Genomic DNA, 1,176 nt, shown 5'->3' on the forward strand with positions numbered 1-1,176 from the left:
TTAAAACTTTTTCCGTTAATAAAAAATGATTGAAATTATATGATATTTTTGAAAATACTAATATTTTTTAAAAACGAACCATTTTCACTAGTCTCGAGTGTTCACGCGTCAATATCAGATACGATTGTCAATAAAGAACCGATTTTGACAAGAGTAGGTGACGTAACCCAAACGTGATGTCTTACAATGCATTCATTCTTTAGGTCTAGCAATCTTCAATTTTGCCTCTGTAATTATATTTATAGGTTAGTAAAATTTGATGAATTTGTGAATTAATCTTAGCCTAGGTGAAGACTGACTTACATTACTGTAAACTTAGTCATGTTTAATGTTTTTTTTTTTTTTTTTTTTTTTTGAGAAAACAAACGCAAATATGTCATCAGTTGAAGTGATTCAACTGATTATAAACCGAATAAGTTTCGATATCAGTATGCTAGGAAAGTGGAGTATTATAATCGTGGATTCCTTTATATTAATGTAGCTTATTGGTAAAAAAAGGACCAATTATGATGGCTCTTTCCAATTTTTTGAAACTCATAGCCCTGAATAGAGAATTCGTTTGGCTTAGGATTGGCACATGTATACTATAAATCATGCATAATATGCTGTCCATTCTCTTGGAGAAATATCTCATTTCAAAATATCCGGATCATAAAAGGGGCATATAGACCTACATGTTTCATATCGTTTTTGTCAGTTTACAATGTTTATGGCATTGATTTTAAGCCTAGACCTATGTTATATATTAGGTTGTATATTATCATTAATACTTCAGCAAAAGTTTGATTAAACCATAAAACAGCATATTACCTAAAGTGAAAATAAAAATGTGGCTTAAAAAAAAAAGAAAAGAAAGAATAAACTACTTATGAATATCGAAGGATTTATGGAGCTTGTCAATTTACTCTGTGGGGAAAGCAAAGAATGAATGCAAAACCAACCGTTTTAGTCAAGAAATACATTTTAGAGCAGTTTTTTTTTGTAACTTTCCACTTTTTGCTAGAACTTTATGAATACATTTACTGTCCTTGTTTACTTTGTAGCCTAATTTACGCATCAAATCATATACAACAATCATAACTATAAAACACGTAATCACACACACACACACACACACACACACACACACACACACACACATATATATATATATATATAATAATATATATATATATA

Source organism: Macrobrachium nipponense, chromosome 38 (assembly GCF_015104395.2).
Source record: "Macrobrachium nipponense isolate FS-2020 chromosome 38, ASM1510439v2, whole genome shotgun sequence".
NCBI classification, from domain to species: domain Eukaryota; kingdom Metazoa; phylum Arthropoda; class Malacostraca; order Decapoda; family Palaemonidae; genus Macrobrachium; species Macrobrachium nipponense.